This window comes from Oncorhynchus mykiss, chromosome 22 (assembly GCF_057628025.1).
Source record: "Oncorhynchus mykiss isolate SJ-2025 chromosome 22, ASM5762802v1, whole genome shotgun sequence".
In the NCBI taxonomy this organism is placed as follows: domain Eukaryota; kingdom Metazoa; phylum Chordata; class Actinopteri; order Salmoniformes; family Salmonidae; genus Oncorhynchus; species Oncorhynchus mykiss.
In genome coordinates this window covers 2,324,387-2,347,209 of record NC_143043.1, presented here as the reverse complement: position 1 = coordinate 2,347,209, position 22,823 = coordinate 2,324,387, and the positions used below count along the sequence as shown (strand labels likewise).

At 51.4% G+C, this 22,823-nt stretch overlaps 20 non-coding genes and 2 pseudogenes across 20 annotated transcripts; all 22 read left to right on the top strand.

Annotated features, from left to right (window-relative positions):
* Positions 1-3,042: 3,042 nt before the first annotated feature.
* LOC118961404 (U2 spliceosomal RNA) lies at positions 3,043-3,217 on the top strand (annotated as a pseudogene).
* A 405-nt stretch (positions 3,218-3,622) lies between these two features.
* LOC118961413 (U5 spliceosomal RNA) lies at positions 3,623-3,739 on the top strand. Its single transcript, XR_005049062.2, has one exon. It is a non-coding gene; the product is annotated as a U5 spliceosomal RNA (small nuclear RNA).
* A 241-nt stretch (positions 3,740-3,980) lies between these two features.
* On the top strand, positions 3,981-4,169 carry LOC118945466 (U2 spliceosomal RNA). Its single transcript, XR_005040611.2, has one exon. It is a non-coding gene; the product is annotated as a U2 spliceosomal RNA (small nuclear RNA).
* Positions 4,170-4,542: 373 nt separating this feature from the next.
* On the top strand, positions 4,543-4,660 carry LOC118961155 (U5 spliceosomal RNA). The gene has a single exon (XR_005048919.2). It is a non-coding gene; the product is annotated as a U5 spliceosomal RNA (small nuclear RNA).
* Positions 4,661-4,902: 242 nt separating this feature from the next.
* Positions 4,903-5,092, top strand: LOC118961187 (U2 spliceosomal RNA). Its single transcript, XR_005048951.2, has one exon. It is a non-coding gene; the product is annotated as a U2 spliceosomal RNA (small nuclear RNA).
* A 423-nt stretch (positions 5,093-5,515) lies between these two features.
* Positions 5,516-5,635, top strand: LOC118961157 (U5 spliceosomal RNA). The gene has a single exon (XR_005048921.2). It is a non-coding gene; the product is annotated as a U5 spliceosomal RNA (small nuclear RNA).
* Positions 5,636-5,871: 236 nt separating this feature from the next.
* LOC118961189 (U2 spliceosomal RNA) lies at positions 5,872-6,059 on the top strand. Its single transcript, XR_005048953.2, has one exon. It is a non-coding gene; the product is annotated as a U2 spliceosomal RNA (small nuclear RNA).
* A 392-nt stretch (positions 6,060-6,451) lies between these two features.
* Positions 6,452-6,568, top strand: LOC118961158 (U5 spliceosomal RNA). The gene has a single exon (XR_005048922.2). It is a non-coding gene; the product is annotated as a U5 spliceosomal RNA (small nuclear RNA).
* Positions 6,569-6,811: 243 nt separating this feature from the next.
* Positions 6,812-7,004, top strand: LOC118961190 (U2 spliceosomal RNA). The gene has a single exon (XR_005048954.2). It is a non-coding gene; the product is annotated as a U2 spliceosomal RNA (small nuclear RNA).
* Positions 7,005-7,416: 412 nt separating this feature from the next.
* Positions 7,417-7,527, top strand: LOC118961159 (U5 spliceosomal RNA). Its single transcript, XR_005048923.2, has one exon. It is a non-coding gene; the product is annotated as a U5 spliceosomal RNA (small nuclear RNA).
* Positions 7,528-7,764: 237 nt separating this feature from the next.
* LOC118961191 (U2 spliceosomal RNA) lies at positions 7,765-7,954 on the top strand. Its single transcript, XR_005048955.2, has one exon. It is a non-coding gene; the product is annotated as a U2 spliceosomal RNA (small nuclear RNA).
* Positions 7,955-8,362: 408 nt separating this feature from the next.
* On the top strand, positions 8,363-8,485 carry LOC118961160 (U5 spliceosomal RNA; annotated as a pseudogene).
* Positions 8,486-8,719: 234 nt separating this feature from the next.
* LOC118961192 (U2 spliceosomal RNA) lies at positions 8,720-8,907 on the top strand. Its single transcript, XR_005048956.2, has one exon. It is a non-coding gene; the product is annotated as a U2 spliceosomal RNA (small nuclear RNA).
* Positions 8,908-9,286: 379 nt separating this feature from the next.
* LOC118945595 (U5 spliceosomal RNA) lies at positions 9,287-9,404 on the top strand. Its single transcript, XR_005040710.2, has one exon. It is a non-coding gene; the product is annotated as a U5 spliceosomal RNA (small nuclear RNA).
* A 243-nt stretch (positions 9,405-9,647) lies between these two features.
* On the top strand, positions 9,648-9,830 carry LOC118945473 (U2 spliceosomal RNA). Its single transcript, XR_005040618.2, has one exon. It is a non-coding gene; the product is annotated as a U2 spliceosomal RNA (small nuclear RNA).
* Positions 9,831-10,257: 427 nt separating this feature from the next.
* Positions 10,258-10,373, top strand: LOC118945596 (U5 spliceosomal RNA). Its single transcript, XR_005040711.2, has one exon. It is a non-coding gene; the product is annotated as a U5 spliceosomal RNA (small nuclear RNA).
* Positions 10,374-10,616: 243 nt separating this feature from the next.
* On the top strand, positions 10,617-10,802 carry LOC118961375 (U2 spliceosomal RNA). Its single transcript, XR_005049028.2, has one exon. It is a non-coding gene; the product is annotated as a U2 spliceosomal RNA (small nuclear RNA).
* A 424-nt stretch (positions 10,803-11,226) lies between these two features.
* On the top strand, positions 11,227-11,344 carry LOC118961343 (U5 spliceosomal RNA). Its single transcript, XR_005048997.2, has one exon. It is a non-coding gene; the product is annotated as a U5 spliceosomal RNA (small nuclear RNA).
* Positions 11,345-16,882: 5,538 nt separating this feature from the next.
* Positions 16,883-17,067, top strand: LOC149972690 (U2 spliceosomal RNA). The gene has a single exon (XR_016490809.1). It is a non-coding gene; the product is annotated as a U2 spliceosomal RNA (small nuclear RNA).
* A 441-nt stretch (positions 17,068-17,508) lies between these two features.
* On the top strand, positions 17,509-17,625 carry LOC118943668 (U5 spliceosomal RNA). Its single transcript, XR_005038986.2, has one exon. It is a non-coding gene; the product is annotated as a U5 spliceosomal RNA (small nuclear RNA).
* Positions 17,626-17,876: 251 nt separating this feature from the next.
* On the top strand, positions 17,877-18,067 carry LOC118961209 (U2 spliceosomal RNA). The gene has a single exon (XR_005048973.2). It is a non-coding gene; the product is annotated as a U2 spliceosomal RNA (small nuclear RNA).
* A 469-nt stretch (positions 18,068-18,536) lies between these two features.
* Positions 18,537-18,653, top strand: LOC118961224 (U5 spliceosomal RNA). Its single transcript, XR_005048984.2, has one exon. It is a non-coding gene; the product is annotated as a U5 spliceosomal RNA (small nuclear RNA).
* The last annotated feature ends 4,170 nt before the right edge of the window (positions 18,654-22,823 follow it).

Below are 22,823 nucleotides of genomic sequence, written 5' to 3'. Positions count from 1 at the left end.
TTGATGGTGGCCTGCACACTACTCCGGCAATGGTCGGTCCTACATGGCGCACTCCAGGGGGGTTGCGCGGAGGCTCGACTATATCTTTGTATCTAGGTCTTTGGGTCGGTTGTCTGGGCGGCTGTTGCCTGTCTTCTTTTCGGACCATGACGGGGGTGCTCCTACAGGTGGGGTCGCCAGTCTGCCTCTTCGGTAGGGGGTACTGGAAACTAGATCGGGATTTACTGGATGAGCAGGTCTTTGTCAATGCCGTCACAGGGGTGTTTCGGGGGCTTGAAGGTCTCCGGCCGATGTGTGAGGGGGTGTTAGAGTGGTGGTATTTAGTAAAGGTAAGGATTAGGGCCTTTACTATAGGATATGGTAAGAGGAAAAAAGGGGAGGAAAGGAGGGAGGTGGATCATATCCCGAGGTTGCTCGACTCGAGTACGAGGCAGGCAACCTCGGCGGGTCGATTCACTGGGAGAGATCCACAGCCCGAAGGCGCAGCTCAGGGAGCTGCAGGAGCAGAAGGCTCGAGTTTTCCTGGAGCATGCACATAGTGGCTTTTTAGAACAGAATGAGACTTGTTCCGCTATGTTCTTTAAGTTGGTTAGGGCCAGGCAGAGTAGGAAGGAATGCATGGAGTTAGAGAAGAAGATGGTAGTGTAGTAAGTAAACCAGAGGAGATGGTCAGGGTGACAACTGATCATTTCCGAGGTTTATTTAGGAAAGGGAAATAGATGTAGAGCAGGGAAATGTGTTTTTAGAACACTTGTCCCGGCGGTTGCCGGAGGACATTAGAGATGTGATGGAGGCCCAGATCTCCCTTGAGGAGGTTATAGAGTGCCCTCAGGAGGATGGGTAAGGGAAGGTGCCTGGGATGGGATGGTTGACCGGCCGAGTTTTACCTCAAGTTTTGGGGTATACTTGGACCGGTGGTACTCGAAGTCTTGAAGGCCATCCTTGAGACAGGGGTCCCAGGGGGATCAATGGCTGTTGGTGTGCTGTCACTTCTGTACAAGAAGGGGGACGCAACAGACCTTGGCAACTGGCGGCCATTGACCATGCTGTGTGTAGACTACAAGTTGCTTGCAAAGGTCTTAGCGGATCGGTTGCGCACAGCCCTTCCCTACGTCGTCCACGAGGATCAGACGTGCGGGGGCAGAGGATGCTCTATTAGATGGAACCTTCAGTTGATCAGGGACTCCATCGCCTGGGTTGAAGATAGAGGTCTGCCTTTAATGGTAGCAGCGCTTGATCAGGCGAAAGCCTTTGATCGCGTGAATAGATCCTTTCTATTCAGGGTATTAGGTAGATTAGGATTTGGGGAGAAGTATATAGGATGGATCCGTACATTATATGTCGGAGCGGGGTGTCGAGTTAGCGTAAATAGTCACTTGGGTGACGTTTTTGACCTCTCGTCTGGGGTCAGGCAGGGATGCCCGCTCTCGGCATCCTCTCTTCGTTCTGTACATGGAGCCTCTGGGGGCTGCCATTAGGGGGGACAGAATAAACACAGGGGTGGAGGGCTTGTTGATCCCTGGAAGCGGTGGGCTGCGTGTTAAGATGACGCAGTACGCCGACGACACTTCCTTGCTCCTATGCAAGGACTCGTGCCTGACAAGGTCCCTTGCCATCATTGGGGATTTCACCCGAGCGTCGGGGGCGGTTCTGAACCATGCCGAGTTTTGGTTTTTCGGAAGATGGAGCGGTAGAACGGATGTGCCCGGGGGGTTATCTCTCTGTGAGGGGGCCCTGAGGATTCTGGGGTCCATTTTGAGACCTCTGGCTCAGCGACGCGGAACTGGAACATGAAGATCGCAGTGGTACAGAGGGAAAGTAGCAATGTGGAAGGCTAGGTCGTTGTCCTTTATAGGCAAGGTCCTGGTCCTAAAAGTGGATGTGTTGCCATCTCTATTGTATTTGGCATACATCTACCCATTGCCGGCTTGTCTGAGAAGACCTCTAGTGAGGCTGGTGTTTCAGTTCATGTGGGTGGGCAGGTAATGAGTGGGTCGCCAGGGCGCGCATGCTCTGTCCCATCGGGGAGGGAGGTAGGGGGGTACCAAACATCCCCCTCTAGCTGACACAATTTTTGTGTCCTTGCGACAGAACTGGCTCATCCGGTGATACACCCGTCCGGTTACCCCTGCGGGTGTTCTTCTCGTACCAAGCGAGAAGCGTAATGGTGTGGTTGGACACGGGGTCCTCGGGCGGAACAGCTGCCGTGGACTCGGGCCATGCGGCCAAGTGGCTGCGTGCGCACCCCGAGGTTGAAGTTGCCCGAGTAGGTTTAGACCACAGGCACCTGTACGAGGAGGTCAGGCAGGCAGGGGAGCCCCGCCTGGTGGCGGGGATCCCGTCGGTGGTCTGGGAGGGGGTGCAGGCGCGGGGCCTGGAACAACAGGCTCAAGGACCTGAATTGGTTGAGCCTCCACAAGTGCTTGCCGGTACGTTCCATCATGTACCGGCATAGCTTGGCGTGATCCTCCACCTGCCCAAGATCTGCTTGTGGCAGGGAGGAGACTGTGCGCCATGCCTTTTGGGACTGTGCCTTTGCCGGAGTGGTATGGGCTAGGGCACGGGTGCTGATAGTTTTGGTCAGGAGTGATTTTGTGGTGACATGGGCTAGATTAGAAAGAGGTGTAGGGAGAGCGAGGGGAACAGATAGCAGGTAGGTTTCTGCTCTGGCTTCTCATGAGCCTCTTTAAACGGGCTGTGGGAAGCCAGGCAGAATTTGGTAAAGACAGGGAGAGATTGGGGGGTGGAAGGAATAGTGAGGAGGGTGGAAGGAGATTTAAGAGGGAGGATGAAGAGGGAGGAAAGAGGTGGGCAGCATGCGGCACGGGAGAGGTGGAAAGGGGGATTAGGGCTGGTAGTGATTTAGGTTTTGGGAGGAAATAGATTAGGAACGTGGAGATAGGGAAAGGTATTGGTTAGGTATAACGGGGAGGGATGATGCTCCCCTGAGTTCTTTTTTGGGGGCTTTGTTTTGTACTGGGAATACCATGGTATAAGTTTGATTGAGAATCATTATGTTGTAGATGAATGGTATTGATGGTAATAAATTAATTTGTAAAATCAATCTGTTCTTATCAGTTTAATATCTGATATGTCCCCCATCGGGGGACTACATATTAAATGGCTTTTTCGAACAGGGAGTCGGAAATGGGGCTTGCTCCGTCCGCTCCACGCATCGACCCGGTATTGCAGTACCTCCGGGAACGGTGCAAGACTTCTTCCCGTTGTCAAGGAAAAATGCAAATTCACAAAGCTATGTAAACAGCTAGCTAGCTAGCAGAAGAAGAGAAGGAAAAAAACATTCAAACTGAAAGAAAGGCGAAGCGCCCTTCAATGGGGTCCCCCGTTTCCCGCCATTTTACTTAAAAAAAAAAAAAAAAAAAAAAAAGAATTGGGGCCAGGATTGTGTGTGTGTGTCTCTCTCTCTCTCTCTCTCTCTCTCTCTCTCTCTCTCTCTCTCTCTCTCTCTCTCTCTCTCTCTCTCTCTCTCTCTCTGTGTCTGCGACCTTCTTTTATCTCATACAGCCCTCCAAAACTTGGAAGAGTGGGTTCCGGGAGCACCCGCGGGAACCCTGCCAGAGTGCACAGAGTGTGTCGGGCCCCGACCCTCTTGACTTCCATATGACTCTGGTTTCTCTTCATTACGCACAAGCCTTTCGCCTTTTACTAAAGACTTCCGTGGAGAGGGACACTTACGAGTTCCACGTATTTTTGGAGCGGCTTTGCTTCTTGCAGAGCCCGGTATCTTGTTTCAAGAGAAATTGACAGAGATGGGCCAGGATAGTGACTTAAAGACGCATTAGCGACTTTTTCCAAAAAAACACCTGCCTGTTTGTTGCCAGGGAAACGGTGGGTGGGTGGGTGGGTGGTTGAGTGAGTGGGGGTTGGAGGGAGAGAGGAGCTGGCTTTTGCCAACCCACCCGCTGGGGTCTGTCGAGACCCCCGGGGGTCCGGCGGTTTCAGGGTTCCATTTGTGGGTTATCGCTTCGGCCTTTTGGCTAAGATCAAGTGTAGTATCTGTTCTTATCAGTTTAATATCTGATACGTCCCCCATCGGGGTACTACATATTAAATGGCTTTTTCGAACAGGGAGTCGGAATGGGGTCTGCTCCTGTCTGCTCCACGCATTCCACCGGTATTGCAGTACCTCCGGGAACGGTGCAACACTTTTCTCCCGTTGTCAAGGAAAAATGCAAATTCACAAAGCTATGTAAACAGCTAGCTAGCTAGCAGAAGAAGAGAAGGAAAAAACATTCAAACTGAAAGAAAGGCGAAGCGCCCTTCAGTGGTATCCTGGTTTCTGCTATTTTACTTAAAAAAAAAAAAAAAAAAAAGAATTGGGGCCAGGATTGTGTGTGTGTCTCTCTCCTCTCTCTCTCTCTCTCTCTCTCTCTCTCTCTCTCTCTCTCTCTCTGTGTCTGCGACCTTCTTTTTATCCACAGACAGCCCTCCAAAAACTTGGAAGAGTGGGTTCCGGGAGCACCCAACCCTGCCTAGAGTGCACAGAGTGTGTTCTGGCCCCTCTACCTCTTGACTTCCATATGACTCTGGTTTCTCTTCATTACGCACAAGCCTTTCGCCTTTTACTAAAGACTTCCGTGGAGAGGGAACACTTACGAGTTCCACGTATTTTTGGAGCGGCTTTGCTTCTTGCAGAGCCCGGTATCTTGTTTCAAGAGAAATTGACAGAGATGGGCCAGGATAGTGACTTAAAGACGCATTAGCGACTTTTTCCAAAAAACACCTGCCTGTTTGTTGCCAGGGAAACGGTGGGTGGGTGGGTGGTGGTTGAGTGAGTGGGGGTTGGAGGGAGAGAGGAGCTGGCTTTTGCCAACCCACCCGCTGGGGTCTGTCGATAGACCCCCTGGGGGTCCGGCGGTTTCAGGGTTCCATTTGTGGGTTATCGCTTCTCGGCCTTTTGGCTAAGATCAAGTGTAGTATCTGTTCTTATCAGTTTAATATCTGATACGTCCCCCATCGGGGGACTACATATTAAATGGCTTTTTCGAACAGGGAGTCGGAAATGGGGCTTGCTCCGTCCGCTCCACGCATCGACCCGGTATTGCAGTACCTCCGGAACGGTGCAACACTTTTCTCCCGTCGTCAAGGAAAAATGCAAATTCACAAAGCTATGTAAACAGCTAGCTAGCTAGCAGAAGAAGAGAAGGAAAAAAACATTCAAACTGAAAGAAAGGCGAAGCGCCCTTCAATGGGGTCCCCCGTTTCCCGCCATTCTACTTAAAAAAAAAAAAAAAAAAAAAAAAAGAATTGGGGCCAGGATTGTGTGCTTGTTTCTCTCTCTCTCTCTCTCTCTCTCTCTCTCTCTCTCTCTCTCTCTCTCTCTCTCTCTCTCTCTCTCTCTCTCTCTCTCTCTCTCTCTCTCTGTGTCTGCGACCTTCTTTTTATCCACAGACAGCCCTCCAAAACTTGGAAGAGTGGGTTCCGGGAGCACCCGCGGGAACCCTGCCTAGAGTGCACAGAGTGTGTCTCGGGCCCCGACCTCTTGACTTCCATATGACTCTGGTTTCTCTTCTTATTACGCACAAGCCTTTCGCCTTTTACTAAAGACTTCCGTGGAGAGGAAACACTTACGAGTTCCACGTATTTTTGGAGCGGCTTTGCTTCTTGCAGAGCCCGGTATCTTGTTTCAAGAGAAATTGACAGAGATGGGCCAGGATAGTGACTTAAAGACGCATTAGCGACTTTTTCCAAAAACACCTGCCTGTTTGTTGCCAGGGAAACGGTGGGTGGGTGGGGTGGGTGGTTGAGTGAGTGGGGGTTGGAGGGAGAGAGGAGCTGGCTTTTGCCAACCCACCCGCTGGGGTCTGTCGAGACCCCCGGGCGGCGGTTTCAGGGTTCCATTTGTGGGTTATCGCTTCTCGGCCTTTTGGCTAAGATCAAGTGTAGTATCTGTTCTTATCAGTTTATATTCTGATACGTCCCCCATCGGGATACATATTAAATGGCTTTTTCGAACAGGGAGTCGGAAACTGGGCTTGCTCCGTCCGCTCCACGCATCGACCCGGTATTGCAGTACCTCCGGGAACGGTGCAACACTTTTCTCCCGTTGCTCAAGGAAAAATGCAAATTCACAAAGCTATGTAAACAGCTAGCTAGCTAGCAGAAGAAGAGAAGGAAAAAAACATTCAAACTGAAAGAAAGGCGAAGCGCCCTTCAGTTGGGCCCCCCGTTTCCCGCCATTTTACTTAAAAAAAAAAAAAAAAAAAAAAAGAATTGGGGCCAGGATTGTGTGTGTGTGTCTCTCTCTCTCTCTCTCTCTCTCTCTCTCTCTCTCTCTCTCTCTCTCTCTCTCTCTCTCTGTGTCTGCGACCTTCTTTTTATCCACAGACAGCCCTCCAAAACTTGGAAGAGTGGGTTCCGGGAGCACCCGCGGAACCCTGCCTGAGAGTGCACAGAGTGTGTCTCGGGCCCCGACCTCGTGACTTCCATATGACTCTGGTTTCTCTTCATTACGCACAAGCCTTTCGCCTTTTACTAAAGACTTCCGTGGAGAGGAACACTTACTAGTTCCACGTATTTTTGGGAGCGGCTTTGCTCTGCAGAGCCCGGTATCTTGTTTCAAGAAGAAATTGACAGAGATGGGCCAGGTGATAGTGACTTAAAGACGCATTAGCGACTTTTTCCAAAAAACACCTGCCTGTTTGTTGCCAGGGAAACGGTGGGTGGGTGGGTGGGTGGTTGAGTGAGTGGGGGGTTGGAGGGAGAGAGGAGCTGGCTTTTGCCAACCCACCCGCTGGGGTCTGTCGAGACCCCCGGGGGTCTCGTTGTTTCAGGGTTCCATTTGTGGGTTATCGCTTCTCGGCCTTTTGGCTAAGATCAAGTGTAGTATCTGTTCTTATCAGTTTAATATCTGAGATACGTCCCCCATCGGGGGACTACATATTAAATGGCTTTTTCGAAACAGGGAGTCGGAAATGGGGCTTGCTCCGTCCGCTCCACGCATCGACCCGGTATTCCAGCACCTCGGGAACGGTGCAAGACTTTCTCCCCGTTGTCAAGGAAAAATGCAAATTCACAAAGCTATGTAAACAGCTAGCTAGCTAGCAGAAGAAGAGAAGGAAAAAAACATTCAAACTGAAAGAAAGGCGAAGCGCCCTTCAATGGGGTCCCCCGTTTCCCGCCATTTTACTTAAAAAAAAAAAAAAAAAAAAAAAAGAATTGGGGCCAGGATTGTGTGTGTGTGTCTCTCTCTCTCTCTCTCTCTCTCTCTCTCTCTCTCTCTCTCTCTCTCTCTCTCTCTCTCTCTCTCTCTCTCTCTCTCTCTCTGTGTCTGCGACCTTCTTTTTATCCACAGACAGCCCTCCAAACTTGGAAGAGTGGGTTCCGGGAGCACCCTGGGAACCCTGCCTAGAGTGCACAGAGTGTGTCGGGCCCCGACCTCTTGACTTCCATATGACTCTCTAGTTTCTCTTTATTACGCACAAGCCTTTCGCCTTTTACTAAAGACTTCCGTGGAGAGGAACACTTACGAGTTCCACATTGGAGCGGCTTTGCTTCTGCACAGCCTGGCATCTGTTCTAAATAAAATCTCATAGATGGGCCAGGATAGTGACTTAAAGACGCATTAGCGACTTTTTCAAAAAACACCTGCCTGTTTGTTGCCAGGGAAACGGTGGGTGGGTGGGTGGGTGGTTGAGTGAGTGGGGGTTGGAGGGAGAGAGGAGCTGGCTTTTGCCAACCCACCCGCTGGGCTCTGTCGAGACCCCCGGGGGTCCGGCGGTTTCAGGGTTCGAATTGTGGGTTATCGCTTCTCGGCCTTTTGGCTAAGATCAAGTGTAGTATCTGTTCTTATCAGTTTGTAGATCCCAATGTCCCCCATCGGGACTACATATTAAATGGCTTTTTCCCAACAGGGAGTCGGAAATGGGGCTTGCTCCGTCCGCTCCACGCATCGACCCGGTATTGCAGTACCTCCGGGAACGGTGCAACAACTTTTCTCCCCGTTGTCAAGGAAAAATGCAAATTCACAAAGCTATGTAAACAGCTAGCTAGCTAGCAGAAGAAGAGAAGGAAAAAAACATTCAAACTGAAAGAAAGGCGAAGCGCCCTTCAATGGGAGCCCGTTTCCCGCCATTTTACTTAAAAAAAAAAAAAAAAAAAAAAGAATTGGGGCCAGGATTGTGTGTGTGTGTCTCTCTCTCTCTCTCTCTCTCTCTCTCTCTCTCTCTCTCTCTCTCTCTCTCTCTCTCTCTCTCTCTCTCTCTCTCTCTCTCTGTGTCTGCGACCTTCTTTTTATCCACAGACAGCCCTCCAAAACTTGGAAGAGTGGGTTCCGGGAGCACCCGCGGAACCCTGCCTAGAGTGCACAGAGTGTGTCGGTCTCTACCTCTTGACTTCCATATGACTCTGGTTTCTCTTCATTACGCACAAGCCTTTTGCCTTTTACTAAAGACTTCCGTGGAGTAGCAAGATCTACCAGTTCTCCATTAATTTTCGTAAAAGCGGCTTTGCTTCTTGCAGAGCCCGGTATCTTGTTTCAAGAGAAATTGACAGAGATGGGCCAGGATAGTGACTTAAAGACGCATTAGCGACTCTTTGAAACACCTGCCTGTTTGTTGCCAGGGAAACGGTGGGTGGGTGGGTGGGCGGTTGAGTGAGTGGGGGTTGGAGGGAGAGAGGAGCTGGCTTTTGCCAACCCACCCGCTGGGGTCTGTCGATCTCCGGGGGTCCGGCGGTTTCAGGGTTCCATTTGTGGGTTATCGCTTCTCGGCCTTTTGGCTAAGATCAAGTGTAGTATCTGTTCTTATCAGTTTAATATCTGATATGCTCCCTATTGGGACTACATATTAAATGGCTTTTTCGAACAGGGAGTCGGAAATGGGGCTTGCTCCGTCCGCTCCACGCATCGACCCGGTATTGCAGTACCTCCGGAACGGTGCAACACTTTTCTCCCGTTGTCAAGGAAAATGCAAATTCACAAAGCTATGTAAACAGCTAGCTAGCTAGCAGAAGAAGAGAAGGAAAAAAACATTCAAAAACTGAAAGAAAGGCGAAGCGCCCTTCGATGGGGTCCCCCGTTTCTCCTGGTGATTTACTTAAAAAAAAAAAAAAAAAAAAAAGAATTGGGGCCAGGATTGTGTGTGTGTGTCTCTCTCTCTCTCTCTCTCTCTCTCTCTCTCTCTCTCTCTCTCTCTCTCTCTGTGTCTGCGACCTTCTTTTTATCCACAGACAGCCCTCCAAAACTTGGAGTAGTGAATTCGGGAGCACCCGGACCCTGCCAGCAGCTACAGAGTGTGTCGGGAACTCTTCACCCTTGACTTCCATATGACTCTGGTTTCTCTTCATTACGCACAAGCCTTTCGCCTTTACTAAAGACTTCCGTGGAGCAGGCAACACTTACGAGTTCCACGTATTTTTGGAGCGGCTTTGCTTCTGGAGAGCCCGGTATCTTGTTTCAAGAGAAATTGACAGAGATGGGCCAGGATAGTGACTTAAAGACGCATTAGCGACTTTTTCCAAAAAACACCTGCCTGTTTGTTGCCAGGGGAACGGTGGGTGGTGGGTGGGTGGGTGGTTGAGTGAGTGGGGGTTGGAGGGAGAGAGGAGCTGGCTTTTGCCAACCCACCCGCTGGGGTCTGTCGAGACCCCCGGGGGTCCGGCGGCTTTCAGGGTTCCATTTGTGGGTTATCGCTTCGGCCTTTTGGCTAAGATCAAGTGTAGTATCTGTTCTTATCAGTTTAATATCTGATACGTCCCCCATTGGGGACTACATATTAAATGGCTTTTTCGAACAGGGAGTCGGAAATGGGGCTTGCCTCGTCTCACGCATCGACCCGGTATTGCAGTACCTCCGGAACGGTGCAACACTTTTCTCCCGTTGTCAAGGAAAAATGCAAATTCACAAAGCTATGTAAACAGCTAGCTAGCTAGCAGAAGAAGAGAGGAAAAAAACATTCAAACTGAAAGAAAGGCGAAGCGCCCTTCAATGGGGTCCCCCGTTTCCCGCCATTTTACTTAAAAAAAAAAAAAAAAAAAAAAAAGAATTGGGGCCAGGATTGTGTGTGTGTGTGTCTCTCTCTCTCTCTCTCTCTCTCTCTCTCTCTCTCTCTCTCTCTCTCTCTCTCTCTCTCTCTCTCTCTCTCTCTCTCTCTCTCTCTCTGTGTCTGCGACCTTCTTTTTTATCCACAGACAGCCCTCCAAAACTTGGAAGAGTGGGTTCCGGGAGCATCCTTGGCAACCTGGCCCTGCCTAGAGTGCACAGAGTGATGTTCTTGGGCCCATCTTTCTACTTCCATATGACTCTGGTTTCTCTTCATTACGCACAAGCCTTTCGCCTTTTATGAAAGACTTCCGTGGAGAGGAACACTTACGAGTTCCACGTATTTTGTAGTGGCTTTGCTTCTTGCAGAGCCCGGTATCTTGTTTCAAGAGAAATTGACAGAGATGGGCCAGGATAGTGACTTAAAGACGCATTAGCGACTTTTTGAAACACCTGCCTGTTTGTTGCCAGGGAAACGGTGGGTGGGTGGGTGGGTGGGTGGGTGGGTGGTTGAGTGAGTGGGGGTTGGAGGAGAGAGGAGCTGGCTTTTGCCAACCCACCCGCTGGGGTCTGTCGAGACCCCCGGGCGGCGGTTTCAGGGTTCCATTTGTGGGTTATCGCTTCTCGGCCTTTTGGCTAAGATCAAGTGTAGTATCTGTTCTTATCAGTTTAATATCTGATACGTCCCCCATCGGGGGACTACATATTAAATGGATTTTTCGAACAGGGAGTCGGATGGTCTGCTCGTCCGCTCCACGCATCGACCCGGTATTGCAGTACCTCCGGGAACGGTGCAACACTTTTCTCCCGTTGTCAAGGAAAAATGCAAATTCACAAAGCTATGTAAACAGCTAGCTAGCTAGCAGAAGAGAGAAGGAAAAAAACATCCCGTTTCCCGCCATTTTACTTAAAAAAAAATAAAAAAAAAAAAAAAAAAGAATTGGGGCCAGGATTTTGTCTCTCTCTCTCTCTCTCTCTCTCTCTCTCTCTCTCTCTCTCTCTCTCTCTCTCTCTCTCTCTCTCTCTCTCTCTCTCTCTCTCTCTCTCTCTCTCTCTCTCTCTCTCCTCTCTCTCTCTCTCTCTCTCTCTCTCTCTGTGTCTGCGACCTTCTTTTTATCCACAGACAGCCCTCCAAAACTTGGAAGAGTGGGTTCCGGGAGCACCCGCGGGAACCCTGCCTAGAGTGCACAGAGTGTGTCTCGGGCCCCGACCTCTTGACTTCCATATGACTCTGGTTTCTCTTCATTACGCACAAGCCTTTCGCCTTTTACTAAAGACTTCCCGTGGAGAGGAACACTTACGAGTTCCACGATTTTTTGGAGCGGCTTTGCTTCTTGCAGAGCCCGTATCTTGTTTCAAGAGAAATTGACAGAGATGGGCCAGGATAGTGACTTAAAGACGCATTAGCGACTTTTTCCAAAAACACCTGCCTGTTTGTTGCCAGGGAAACGGTGGGTGGGTGGGTGGGTGGGTGGGTGGTTGAGTGAGTGGGGGTTGGAGGGAGAGAGGAGCTGGCTTTTGCCAACCCACCCGCTGGGGTCTGTCGAGACCCCCGGGGGGTCCGGCGGTTTCAGGGTTCCATTTGTGGGTTATCGCTTCTCGGCCTTTGGCTCAGTACAAGCTTGACACCGAGGTGTCCTAGAGCCCCTGAGCCAAGAGGTCGTCCTAGGAGGGCGATAAAAGTTTTGAAGGAATCGTTTTGCCCCAAAATTATTCTTTTCAGTGGCTTCTTGTTTAGAGAGCTGTTTATTTTTGTTTGTTTGGTGTGCTTGTCATTGTGAAGGTGGAAATGGCTCGGTACACGCCAAACAAGTCAATCCAGGGATCGGGATGGTAAATACTTTGAGGTTTACGTGGAAAAACAAGGAGATGGAACCTTTTGGCAGAGAGACATTTGGAAGAACAATTCTGATGGGGGTTATGAAGCTGGAGGTAAAAGACGTTTTATGCCTACAAGGGAACCGATGGAAGTGGCATATGATGTGACTTTTCATAAGGAAGATAAGCATGATGAGATCATGAAGAAGGCGAGAGAGTTGGGAGCCACGAGGCCATTGTGTCACTATGAAGTGTCTAGCTTGGCCAAGAATAATTTCAGAGTAATAACGGTCAACATGTATAATCCCCACGTAACAGATGAGGAGGTGAAGGCGTTTCTTGGGAGATACGTGGATAATATCTCATCAGCAAGGCACCTGAGGGACTCCCTAGGATTCTGGAATGGGAGGAGAGGATTCCAGGCCCTTCTCAGGGAGGACCCAAAGGGCCTGGGTGGCTACCTTCATCCCCCTGCAATGTTCTCCCTGGGGGCTGACAGGGGGACGTTGTACTATGCACGTCAGCCCCCGTTCTGCAGGCGCTGTATGGCCTACGGCCATATCCTCGCCTCGTGCAGCACTAGAAAGTGCAGATTTTGTGGTTCTGGGGAGCACGAGGCGAAGGATTGTGACGAGCCTAAGCGTGCCACGGGTGTGGCTCGTCAGCACACCTGTGGCGGGAGTGCCCGGCTCGTCACAGGTCATATGCGTCTGCAGCTGGGGGGGGAGCAGGAGCGGGGGATGGAGGAAGAGGAGGAGGTTCTTACAACAACACGGGCCCAGAAAGAACAGCTGCTCAGGAGGACGCAGCGGCAGGAGAAGAGGGGAGGAAGGAGACGGATGAAGGCAATGGAGTGGAAGGCCTGGAGGGGGAAACAACGGAGGAAGTGGGGGCTGAGAAGGAGATGGCAACAGGACATGAAGGACCGGAGGGAGGGGTGGCGGGGGGAGGGGGTGTGAGTGGTGTGGGAGAGTGGGGGGACAGCATGTCAAGTTTACTTTGTAGAGGAGATGAGAGAAATGGTGGAGGAGCTAGCGGGGAAGAGGGGTGGTGTCTCCCCGCTACCTCCTACACCAAAAAAGAAAGGAAGAGGAGGGAGAGGGAGGGGGTTGCGGCGGAGGGGGGGGGGTAGCCAAGAGAGGGATGGGGGAGGGAAAGGTAAATTTATCTTCTCTTTTTCCGCAGCCCCGCAGCATTTGGTGGAAGGTGAATCCCTGGAGGTTGTTCGGGACGGTTTGACTGGGGGTTCTCAACTCCTCTTTGAGGAGGTTGGGGTCCCCTAGTCTCGGCCCGGAAGCCTTCAGGGAGGAAGAAATAGAGGGTGTTGGTGGGGAACCCAGGATGCAGGGAACTCGGCCTAACACCATACCTGCATCCTGGGTTGGAGTAATGGAGGAGGACGGGGGGACGTCAGATGAGGGGAAGCGTCCCTGCCGGATGTGATGGACCAGGGGAGCATCAGGTGAGCCTCCTGTTGTTTTGGTGTCAGTTTGGAAAAGTGAGGTTTTTTGTTTTCTTTTGTATTATAATAGAATATTATGTTAATTTTGTTTAGTTTAAACGTAAGGGGTTTAGGGACTTTGTTAAGAGGAGGGCGGTTTTTAGTTTTTTAGAGGGGGTGGGTTTTGATGTTTGTTTTTTGCAGGAGGTTCACCTGAGGGATGGAGGGGATGTAAAAAGGTTTAGGAGGGAGTGGGTAAAGGGAGTTTCGTTGTGGGGCATAGGAGGGGTGCACTCAACGGGGGTAGGGATATTGTTTGGGAATAGGGAGATAATTGTAGAGAGCACTTTTGTTGTAATACAGGGGAGAGTTTGGGGGTTGATGTCAAGTATAGGGAGATTAGATATAGGTTATTTGGGTGTATGGGCCACAGGTGGCGGCAGACAGGAGGGTGATGGTGGACTGTCTGGCGCCCCTGTGTGTTACAAATAGGCACTTGGTGATAGGAGGTGATTTTAACATAGATTTAGGGATAGCGGGGGACAGTAGTGCAGGTGCCATCACGGGCTAATGGCTTGCCATGGTCTGGTTGATGGTGGCCTGCACACTACTCCGGCAATGGTCGGTCCTACATGGCGCAACTCCAGGGGGGTTGCGCGGAGGCTCGACTATATTTTTGTATCTAGGTCTTTGGGTCGGTTGTCTGGGCGGCTGTTGCCTGTCTTCTTTTCGGACCATGACGGGGGGCTCCTACAGGTGGGGTCGCCAGTCTGCCTCTTCGGTAGGGGGTACTGGAAACTAGATCGGGATTTACTGGATGAGCAGGTCTTTGTCAATGCCGTCACAGGGGTGTTTCGGGGGCTTGAAGGGTCTCCGGCCCATGTGTGAGGGGTGTTAGAGTGGTGGGATTTAGTAAAGGTAAGAATTAGGGCCTTTATCATAGGATATGCTAAGAGGAAAAAAAGGGAGGAAAGGAGGGAGGTGGATCATATCCAAAGGTTGCTCGAACTCGAGTTACGAGGCAGGCAACCTCGGCGGGTCGATTGACTGGGAGAAATCCACAGCCCTGAAGGCGCAGCTCAGGGAGCTTGCAGGAGCAGAAGGCTCGAGCTTTCCTGGAGAGTGCACATAGTGGCTTTTTAGAACATAATGAGACTTGTTCCGCTATGTTCTTTAAGTCGGTTAGGGCCAGGCAGAGTAGGAAGGTAATGCATGGAGTTAGAGAAGAAGATGGTAGTGTAGTAAGTAAACCAGAGGAGATGGTCAGGGTGACAACTGATCATTTCCGAGGTTTATTTAAGGAAAGGGAAATAGATGTAGAGCAGGGAAATGTGTTTTTAGAACACTTGTCCCGGAGGTTGCCGGAAGACATTAGAGACGTGATGGAGGCCCAGATCTCACTAGAAGAGGTTGAGAGCGCTCTTAGGAGGATGGGTAAAGGGAGGTGCCTGGGATGGATGGGCTGCCGGCTGAGTTTTACCTCAAGTTTTGGGGTATACTTGGACCGGTGGTCCTCGAAGTCTTGAAGGCCATCCTTGAGACGGGGGTCCCGGGGGGATCAATGGCTGTTGGTGTGCTGTCACTTCTTTATAAGAAGGGGGAAGCAACTGACCTTGGCAACTGGCGGCCGTTGACCATGCTGTGCGTAGATTACAAGATTCTTGCAAAGGTTTTAGCAGACCGGTTGCGCACAGCCCTTCCCTACGTCGTCCATGAGGATCAGACGTGCGGGGTAGAGGGCCGCTCTATAAGATGGAACTACAGTTGATTAGGGACTCCATCGCCTGGGTTGAAGATAGAGGGCTGCCTTTAATGGTAGCAGCGCTTGATCAGGCGAAAGCCTTTGATCGCGTGAATAGATCCTTTCTATTCAGGGTATTAGGTAGATTAGGATTTGGGGAGAAGTATATAGGATGGATCCGTACATTATATGTCGGAGCGGGGTGTCGAGTTAGCGTACATAGTCACTTGGGTGACGTTTTTGACCTCTCGTCTGGGGTCAGGCAGGGATGCCCGCTCTCGGCACTCCTCTTCGTTCTGTACATGGAGCCTCTGGGGGCTGCCATTAGGCAGACACAGGGGTGGAGGGCTTGTTGATCCCTGGAAGCGGTGGGCTGCGTGTTAAGATGACGCAGTACGCCGACGACACTTCCTTGCTCCTTGCAAGGACTCGTGCCTGACAAGGTCCCTTGCCATCATTGGGGATTTCACCCGAGCGTCGGGGGCGGTTCTGAACCATGCGAAGTCTTCCGTTAAGTTTTTCGGAAGATGGAGCGGTTAGAACGGATGTGCCGGGGGGTTATCTCTCTGTGAGGGGGCCCTGAGGATTCTCGGGGTCCATTTTGAGACCTCTGGCTCAGCGACGCTGAACTGGAACATGAAGATCGCAGTGGTACAGAGGAAGCTAGCAATGTGGAAGGCTAGGTCGTTGTCCTTTATAGGCAAGGTCCTGGTCCTAAAGTGGATGTGTTGCCATCTCTATTGTATTTGGCATACATCTACCCATTGCCGGCTTGTCTGAGAAGACCTCTAGTGAGGCTGGTGTTTCAGTTCATGTGGGGTGGCAGGTACGAGTGGGTCGCCAGGGCGCGCATGCTCTGTCCCATCGGGGAGGGAGGTAGGGGGGTACCAAACATCCCCCTCAAGCTGGACACAATATTTGTGTCCTTCGTGTTGACAGAGCTGGCTCATCCGGTGATACACCCGTCCGGTTACCTCCTGCGGGTGTTCTTCTCGTATCAGGCGAGAAGCGTAATGGTGTGGTCTAACGCGGGTCCTCGGGCGGAACAGCTGCCGTGGCACTTTGGCCATGCGGCAAGTGGCTGCGTGCGCACACCGAGGTTGAAGTTGCCCGAGTAGGTTTAGACCACAGGCACCTGTACGAGGAGGTCAGGCAGGCAGGGAGTCCTGCGCCTGTGGCGGGCATCTCGTCAGTGGTCTGGGAGGGAGTGCAGGCGCGGGGCCTGGACAACAGGCTCAAGGACCTGAATTGGTTGAGCCTCCATAAGTGCTTGCCGGTACGTTCCATCATGTACCGGCATAGTTTGTCGCGATCCTCCACCTGTCCAAGATCTGCTTGTGGCAGGGAGGAGACTGTGCGCCATGCCTTCTGGGACTGTGCCTTTGCCGGACTAGTCTGGGCTAGGGCACGGGTGTTGCTAGGTATGGTTAGGAGCGATTTTTTGCTGACTTGGGCTAGGTTAGAGCGAGGCGTAGGGAGAGCGAGGGGAACGCATAGGGACAGGTTTCTGCTCTGGCTTCTCATGAGTCTCTTTAAAAGGGGGCTGTGGGAAGCCAGGCAGAATTTAGTTAAGACAGGGAGAGATTGGGGGGTGGAAGGGATAGTGAGGAGGGTGGAAGGTGATGTGAGGGGGAGGATGAAGAGGGAGGAGATAAAGTGGGGGCAGCATGCGGCACGGGAGAGGTGGAAGGGGGGATTAGGGCTGGGAGTGTTAGAGTGAGGTTTGTAAGGGGATAGATTAGGGAAGGGAAGATAGGGAAGGGTTAGGTATTGGTTAGGTATGACGGGGAGGGACGATGCTCCCCTGAGGTTTGTTTTTGTTTGGGTGTTTGGTGTTTTTTGTAAGTAGAATGAATGAGAACTATGATTTTGTAAAGTATGAATGGTATTGAGTGTAAATAAATTATTTTTTGTATCTGTTCTTATCAGTTTAATATCTGATACGTCCCCCATCGGGGGACTACATATTAAATGGATTTTCGAACAGGGAGTCGGAAATGGGGCTTGCTCCGTCCGCTCCACGCATCGACCCGGTATTGCAGTACCTCCGGGAACGGTGCAACACTTTTCTCCCGTTGTCAAGGAAAAATGCAAATTCACAAAGCTATGTAAACAGCTAGCTAGCTAGCAGAAGAAGAGAAGGAAAAAAACATTCAAACTGAAAGAAAGGCGAAGCGCCCTTCAATGGGGTCCCCCGTTTCCCGCCATTTTACTTAAAAAAAAAAAAAAAAAAAAAAAAAAAAGAATTGGGGCCAGGATGTGTGTGTGTGTCTCTCTCTCTCTCTCTCTCTCTCTCTCTCTCTCTCTCTCTCTCTCTCTCTCTCTCTCTCTCTCTCTCTCTCTCTCTCTCTCTCTCTCTCTCTCTCTCTCTCTCTCTCTGTGTCTGCGACCTTCTTTTTATCCACAGACAGCCCTCCAAACTTGGAAGAGTGGGTTCCGGGAGCACCCGCGGGACCCTGCCTAGAGTGCACAGAGTGTGTCTCGGGCCCCGACCTCTTGACTTCCATATGACTCTGGTTTCTCTTCATTACGCACAAGCCTTTCGCCTTTTACTAAAGACTTCCGTGGAGAGGAACACTTACGAGTTCCACGTATTTTTGGAGCGGCTTTGCTTCTTGCAGAGCCCGGTATCTTGTTTCAAGAGAAATTGACAGAGATGGGCCAGGATAGTGACTTAAAGACGCATTAGCGACTTTTTCCAAAAACACCTGCCTGTTTGTTGCCAGGGAAACGGTGGGTGGGTGGGTGGGTGGGTGGGTGGGTGGTTGAGTGAGTGGGGGTTGGAGGGAGAGAGGAGCTGGCTTTTGCCAACCCACCCGCTGGGGTCTGTCGAGACCCCCGGGGGTCCGGCGGTTTCAGGGTTCCATTTGTGGGTTATCGCTTCTCGGCCTTTTGGCTAAGATCAAGTGTAGTATCTGTTCTTATCAGTTTAATATCTGATACGTCCCCCATCGGGGGACTACATATTAAATGGATTTTTCGAACAGGGAGTCGGAAATGGGGCTTGCTCCGTCCGCTCCACGCATCGACCCGGTATTGCAGTACCTCCGGGAACGGTGCAACACTTTTCTCCCGTTGTCAAGGAAAAATGCAAATTCACAAAGCTATGTAAACAGCTAGCTAGCTAGCAGAAGAAGAGAAGGAAAAAAACATTCAAACTGAAAGAAAGGCGAAGCGCCCTTCAATGGGGTCCCCCGTTTCCCGCCATTTTACTTAAAAAAAAAAAAAAAAAAAAAAAAAAAGAATTGGGGCCAGGATTTTGTCTCTCTTCTCTCTCTCTCTCTCTCTCTCTCTCTCTCTCTCTCTCTCTCTCTCTCTCTCTCTCTCTCTCTCTCTCTCTCTCTCTCTCTCTTCTCTCTCTCTCTCTCTCTCTCTCTCTCTCTCTCTCTCTCTCTCTCTCTCTCTGTGTCTGCGACCTTCTTTTTATCCACAGACAGCCCTCCAAAACTTGGAAGAGTGGGTTCCGGGAGCACCCGCGGGAACCCTGCCTAGAGTGCACAGAGTGTGTCTCGGGCCCCGACCTCTTGACTTCCATATGACTCTGGTTTCTCTTCATTACGCACAAGCCTTTCGCCTTTTACTAAAGACTTCCGTGGAGAGGAACACTTACGAGTTCCACGTATTTTTGGAGCGGCTTTGCTTCTTGCAGAGCCCGGTATCTTGTTTCAAGAGAAATTGACAGAGATGGGCCAGGATAGTGACTTAAAGACGCATTAGCGACTTTTTCCAAAAAACACCTGCCTGTTTGTTGCCAGGGAAACGGTGGGTGGGTGGGTGGGTGGGTGGGTGGGTGGTTGAGTGAGTGGGGGTTGGAGGGAGAGAGGAGCTGGCTTTTGCCAACCCACCCGCTGGGGTCTGTCGAGACCCCCGGGGGTCCGGCGGTCTTCAGGGTTCCATTTTGTGGGTTATCGCTTCTCGGCCTTTTGGCTCAGATCAAGCTCGGTACTGAGGTGCCCCAGAGCCCGCTGAGTCAAAGGTCGAAGGCCGGTGGGCGTTAAGAGTTTTTTTGGAATTTTGAGAAAAATTTCTGAAAACAAATTAAACTACAGCCATACAGATATGGCTGGTAGTGGGAGCACAGGGTCGGTTCCGAGGGCCGGACTAAAGAACACCATTCGGTTTGCATGGAAGAAGGACGAAGAAGTACGAATGCCAAGAGATACATTTGGAAGAACTGTGCTGATGGGGGCCCTGAAACTGAAGATCCCAGAGGTGATGTGTCTCCAAGGCAACACTATGGAAGAGGCTTACGACGTGACTCTTCACACAGAAGGAATGTGCGATGTGGTGATGGACAGAGCAAAAGCGGCGGCTGGGGAGAGGCCTTTGTCATTTTTTGACATAACGTGCCTGGCAAAGACCAACTTTAGGACGATAAATGTACATATGTACAATCCGCATGTGGCAGACAGTGCGATAGGAGCGTTCCTGGGCCGGTATTGCGATGTGACGTCGGGGGCAAGGTACGTGAAGGACTCGTTAGGGTTCTGGAATGGACGCCGCCAGTTCCAGGTGCTTGCTGAGGCCGGATAAAGAAGGGTTCGAAGGCTTCCTCCATCCCCCGGCGGTCTTTTCTCTGGGCTCAGACAGAGGGATGCTGTTCTACACCCGTCAACCCCCCTTTTGCAAGAAGTGTAGGGAGTATGGGCACGTCACGGCTGCCTGCAGTAAGGGAAAATGCCGTTTCTGCAGATCGGGGGAGCATGAGGCAAAGGACTGTAAGGAGCCGAAGGAGTGCCATGGGTGTGGTAGTAGGCTGCACCTGTTCCGCGACTGCCCGTCCCGTCGGCAGTCATATGCCGAGGCAGCGGCAGGAAGGAAGCAAGGAGGAGATTCTGTGGGGGAGCAGCTGGAGAGGAAGGACCCAGAGAGGACGGAGCAGGAGAGACCAGCATCGCCAACGCCCAGTCCAGGTGGCAGGGCCGGGAAGGAGGTGTCATTAGAGACGCCAGCTATGCAGAAGACGGCGGTGGAGAAGGCGGGGGGTGGAATGGAGGAGATGGGATCATCACTGGATGGAGTGGAGGGGCTAGGGGCCCTTGTTGAAATGGTGGGAAACCTTCCAGTGTTGGGGTCAAGGGCAGGGGGAGTGGGCCTCACACTCCGGTGTGAAGGAACCGTCAGTCGGGGGGGTGACACAGGAGCCTGAACAGGGCCCCTATGTCGGAAAAAAGAAGAAGCGGAAGAATGAGGTGGGGGTCCTAGGGGAGGGGGTGGGCAAGCGTGTGATGGGGGCTAAAGACGACACCGCTGCTGTGAACCCCCAGTCCTCGCAGGTCTCATCTCTCCCTTTACCCTTAGTGGAGTTGGACATGACGACCTCCGCTCTATCTCTGCCTACGGAGGATGGAGGATCGCAGGGTGTTTCAGGGGAGCCGGAAACCTCCGCCCCCAACCCTAACCCTTTCCCGGCTTCATGGGTAGATGACATGGGGGTCATAGAGGAGGGGGGAAACAGGATGTCTCTAGTGGGGTGTGAGCAGGGGGCCACAACTGTAGAGGACCTGTATTCTTCAGACGAGGGGAGCATTTTTGCATCCCTGTCGGACGAGATGGAGCAGGGGAGCATCGGGTGAGCCTCCTGTTTGGTTCTTGTTATTAGTAGTTGTATTTTGATGTTTTTCGTAATGGATAAATGTACCTTTGTTAGTGTAAATATAAGGGAGTTGAGGGATAGGGTTAAAAGAAGGGCGGTTTTTAAGTTATTTAGAGGGGTTATATTTAATTAATAATGAATATTTCTGTTAAATTGTTTAGTTTAAATGTAAGGGGATTAAGGGATTTTGTTAAGAGGAGGGCGGTTTTTAGCTTTTTGGAAGGAGTGGGTTTTGATGTTTGTTTTTTACAGGAGGTTCACCTGAGGGATGGAGGGGATGTTGTGAGGTTTAAAAGGGAGTGGGATAAGGGGGAATCAGTTTGGGGTATAGGTGGGGTTCATTCAACGGGAGTGGGGATTTTGTTTGGTAATAGGGAGATGAAGGTAGAGGGCACTTTTGTAGTTATGCAGGGGAGGGTTTTGGGGGTAGATGTCACTTTTAGGGATAGTAGGTATAGGTTAGGTGGTGGTGTATGGACCACAGGTGGCGGCAGACAGGAGGAGATGGTGGACTGTCTGACGCCCTGTGTGTTACAAATAGGCACTTGGTGATAGGTGGTGATTTTAACATAGATTTAGGGATAGCGGGGGACAGCAGTGCAGGTGCCATCACCGGGCTAATGGCTTGCCATGGTCTGGTTGATGGCGGCCTGCACACTACTCCGGCAATGGTCGGTCCCACATGGCGCAACTCCAGGGGGGTTGCGCGGAGGCTCGACTACATTTTTGTATCCAGGTCTTTGGGTCAGTTGTCTGGGCGGCTGTTGCCTGCTTTCTTTTCGGACCACGACGGGGTGTTCCTGCAGGTGGGGACGCCAGTCTGTCTCTTCGGTAGGGGGTACTGGAAGTTAGATCGAGATGTGCTGGAGGAGCAGGCTTTCGTTGACGCCTTTTTTGGTTTCTTTCGGAAGCTTGAGGGCCTCCGGTCCATGTGCGAGGGGGTGTTAGAGTGGTGGGATTTAGTTAAGGTAAGGATTAGGGCCTTTATAATAGGATATTGTAAGAGGAAGAAAAGGGAGGAAAGGAGGGAGGTGGATCTTATCCAAAGGTTAATTGAACTCGAGTACGAGGCAGGCAACCTCGGCGGGTCTATTGACTGGGAGAGATTCTCAGCCCTGAAGGCGCAGCTCAGGGAGCTGCAGGAGCGGAATGCTCGAGCTTTCCTGGAGCGTGCGCATAATGGCTTTCTAGAACATAATGAGACTTGTTCCGCTATGTTCTTTAAGTCGGTTAGGGCCAGACAGAGTAGGAAGGTAATGCATGGCGTTAGGGAAGAAAATGGTAGTGTAGCTAAAGAGCCGGAGGAGATGGTCAGAGTGACAACTGACCATTTCCGAGGTTTCTTTAAGGAGAGGGATGTAGATGTAGAGCAGGGAAGTGTGTTTTTAGAACACTTGTCCCGGCGATTGCCGGAGGACATTAGAGAAGCGATGGAGGCTCAGATCTCCCTTGAAGAGGTTGAGAGCGCCCTCAGGAGGATGGGAAAAGGGAAGGTACCTGGGATGGATGGGCTGCCGGCCGAGTTTTACCTCAAGTTTTGGGGGATACTCGGGCCGGTGGTCCTCGAAGTCTTGAAGGCCATCCTTGAGACGGGGGTCCCGGGGGGATCAATGGCCGTCGGTGTGCTGTCACTTCTTTACAAGAAGGGGGACGCCACAGACCTTGGCAACTGGCGGCCATTGACCATGCTGTGTGTAGACTACAAGTTGCTTGCAAAGGTCCTAGCGGATCGGTTGCGCACAGCCCTTCCCTACGTCGTCCATGAGGATCAGACGTGCGGGGTAGAGGGTCGCTCTATCAGGTGGAACCTGCAGTTGGTCAGGGACTCCATCGCTTGGGTAGAAGATAGAGGGCTGCCTTTAATGGTAGCAGCGCTAGATCAGGCGAAAGCTTTTGATCGCGTGAATAGATCCTTTCTTTACAGGGTGTTAGGTAGGTTAGGATTTGGGGAGAAGTTTATAGGATGGATCCGTACTTTATATGTCGGAGCGGGGTGCCGGGTTAGCGTAAACGGTCACACGGGTGACGTTTTTGACCTCTCGTCAGGGGTCAGGCAGGGATGCCCGCTCTCGGCTCTCCTCTTCGTTCTGTACATGGAGCCTCTGGGGGCTGCCATTAGGGCAGACACAGGGGTGGAGGGCTTGTTGATCCCTGGAAGCGGTGGTTTGCGCGTCAAGTTGACGCAGTACGCCGATGACACTTCCTTGCTGCTTTGCAAGGACTCGTG